This window comes from Polypterus senegalus, unplaced genomic scaffold (assembly GCF_016835505.1).
Source record: "Polypterus senegalus isolate Bchr_013 unplaced genomic scaffold, ASM1683550v1 scaffold_9608, whole genome shotgun sequence".
Classification (NCBI taxonomy): Eukaryota; Metazoa; Chordata; class Cladistia; order Polypteriformes; family Polypteridae; genus Polypterus; species Polypterus senegalus.
In genome coordinates this window covers 7,866-11,101 of record NW_024385540.1, presented here as the reverse complement: position 1 = coordinate 11,101, position 3,236 = coordinate 7,866, and the positions used below count along the sequence as shown (strand labels likewise).

Below are 3,236 nucleotides of genomic sequence, written 5' to 3'. Positions count from 1 at the left end.
TTTCATTTCCCAGGTAGATCTTGCTACCCAACAATCTGAGGGAACTTGGGTGTCCGAAAGAAGGTGGTGTGCTTCATCGAAATGGAATTATGGGGTCATTGGCCTAATTCAAAGACGCCGTAAACAGTCTTTGCATCCATTTAAGCCTTAGTAGTTACATTGCATTACAATATTTGCTTTGGCCAGGTAGTCTAAACTCCCAAATCCAGGTGTACCAGAATCATACAATACATTCATGCATGCATGCATACATAGGCAATACATTCCTTTAGCAATCGTACCAAGACAGGATGCAAATTGTTACCTGCTCCTTTCGACAGATATTAAGGACACTACATACCTTAGCAATTCTCAGAACAACCCCAATGCTCCAGAAGAGCAACATCTGGTAGAGGCTGGCTATTCACCACCATGTAACCAGTGCTGGCATGTGTTCCTTTTGAATAGCGGCATTCAATTTGGGAGCTGTAATGAAAAAGGTTGATGAGCACCTAAAGCCAAGTCGCTTAGGCCAGAAGGATGGGAGAAGCGGGTTGTAAAAAGGCTTACTGGTAAGGAGCTTGTCTCAGTATTTGACCATACATTTGATGATTCTTGTACCTTTTCCCAAACACATCTGCCAAGTAGATGGAAGTCTCCCCAATGACCTGCAAATTTTACTCTGAGCACAAGGAAAGCCAGTTTTTGTTAGTCAATCCAGAAAGCCACTACTTACAAATCTGTGAGTACCACACCCAGTCAGAGGAATCTTGAAAACAGCAAAGTCTGGGGTGCAGATGACAGGTGCACACGAATGATCCGAAACATACAGGCTGTCAGGGTCCGCATCTGGTTTTGGAAGAGGTTCGATGGACCGCAAACACAAAGTGCCCATCACTGGTGCATGCTGTTGGCAAAGAAAAGGACAGCTAACTGTACCAGTGGTACTTCTGAAAGGAGTCCATAGTATTGCAATGGGCAACCTACGTCCATAGGATAGAAACAGTGGGAGGTTTGGGGGGATCCACACAGCAACCTTTGAATGACAATCTTTTGGGAAATGCCAGATGGACCACACTGGACTTGCTTTTTCCTGGGCAAGTCACATCCTATCAAAGGGAAAAAGGATATTGTAACCAATCCAATGGTCATAAATGGCCATTTGGAACTGCGAAATAAAAGCAATACCTGATGGAAGACAAGGTCAGAACAGGACACTTCAGCTGCACCTCTCCATGTGTTCCCCAGGGTGGTATATAGAGGACTGTCAGAACATGGTGCCATTCTACAAGAAAAGCAACACATCAGTATGTAGACCAGCAGAAGTCCTAGAGCTACTTGTAAACCGTCAGCTTACTTGGATCTTCACATGACAAGCCTTGTAAAAGGCTGAGAAATGGAGCTTCCCCACAGAAGACAGATTGTATCCACAAGGGACAGACTGTTGACTGTTACAGCATTGTGATATTCATCTATTAATGACAGGATTGGCATGAAAGGTTATTGCACAATAGGGACATTTGCATTTTAAAATATAGCACATTAATTCCATTTGAAGGTTAGGGCACCAGTCCAGACAAAGGTTTCAGAGGGACAGTCACTTGTTAATGTCCGATTCCTCTGGGAAAGTAGACAAGGAATGTGGGAACCCCAAACCAGGAGGTCACTAGCTACTTTTACTATAGCTAGATTTGGAAAAGTTAGATTCACAAGCAGTGTGCCAAACAAATTTCCAAGAAAGCTGTCTCAAAGCCCCAGCCCTAATGAGCAGAAAGCAACTGATGGAAGTCTGAAACCGGAGAATTTGTAATGGCAGATAAGTGCACTACCTGGCGTGAGAACCTTGAGGACACCGCCCCACCCCCCTCCCAACTCTTGAGTGAACACTTGTCTAAGGAATAAACACAATGCCTTCATGATCTGGCACAACACAGATTTACATTAAAGCAAACGCTCAGGTTGGACCTGTTATTACTTGACCAAAAAGCTTCAGCCAACTTCCAAACGAGCCCAACAGGAGAGGATTACATGGATATTGCAGGAATTAAAAAACCAAAAAGCCACCACTAAGGACCTGTTGAGTAAACTGAGTGCACCTACTCGATTCAACCCATCAATACGGAGGGGATTTGGGTGTTCACGCATAATTTCTACTTCCAGACCAACCCACCCCCAAAACCTACCTACTACTTTCACTTGATCCAAAGGCCCAGTAGGAAGGTCAATACTCATGCAGTCTTCACTACAGGACACCCCAGCTTCAAAGAGGGGAAAGGTGGCTTTCCCAAAAACTGGGCATTTGACAATAATCTTCCTTTGTCCTCCACTGGTTTTGGGGTTAACCACTCCAGGGTATAGTGGTGGTCCTAGAATGAAGCAAAACGGCATTAGTTCACTACAACTGCTTGCAGGTTTAATGCCAGTTCTTGACTCACCATAATCTTCACATCACAGGCTTTATAGGGTATCAAAAAGGAGATCTTTTTGGCTTCTGCCAGGTGGTAACCAATTATTTTTTGGGAGCCTGCTGAACAGCACCATCCTTCCCATTTTATCTGGAAGATAAGCCAAGGACCCTTCAGAAAACAATTGTACCCTTGACCAACCACTAAAACCCGAAGGCTACTAGGAGGTGACCAATCCAACAAAATCACGAAAAATTGATCCAAGAATAGGCTTAGGTCATTTGCATCTGTTTTGACAAGTTCAACCCCCAAAGTTATACCAATTCTAGAGTGTTCAGGTTCATTTTTAGGTCCAGATTTTGTATAGCTTAGAGAGACTAAAGACTTCAAGACCAATGTTCAGGACAATTGAGGGACTAAAACTCGATCCTCAACTCCGGTTTTTAAAAATTACTGGTCAAAACCTTCATTAAGTGCACCAGAGGCTTAAATTTTGGTGGCATGTCAATACCATTTCTAGCAAAGTACATGGTTCCATTCCTCTTTCCAATCCACCCCCACCCCTGCTTGAAGCCAGCCTAGTTTGCTCCCTTTGCATTCAGTCTAAATGGTCCACCCGACTACACATTCTGCAAGGGGCAATAGATCGTTAGGTGTATTAACAATTTAGTCATGGTGCTCCAAATGCTTACTCACCTATCAGCTTGATGTCCTCCAGTTTCCCCTTTGGCAGCTCTACAGTCATACTGGTAGGTTGACACACAACCCTGGGATCAGCAGACACTGTAGGTGAAGGTCTAGGAGGTGTTGGGTGCACATGGATAGCAGGGCATTTCATCTGCACAGCTACTG

At 44.2% G+C, this 3,236-nt stretch overlaps 1 long non-coding RNA gene across 1 annotated transcript; it reads right to left on the bottom strand.

Moving 5' to 3' along the window:
- Positions 1–391: 391 nt before the first annotated feature.
- Positions 392–818, bottom strand: LOC120522314. Its single transcript, XR_005632351.1, has 3 exons — positions 716–818; positions 550–647; positions 392–465 (listed from the first exon to the last, which is right to left on the bottom strand). It is a non-coding gene; the product is annotated as an uncharacterized LOC120522314 (long non-coding RNA).
- Positions 819–3,236: the final 2,418 nt, after the last annotated feature.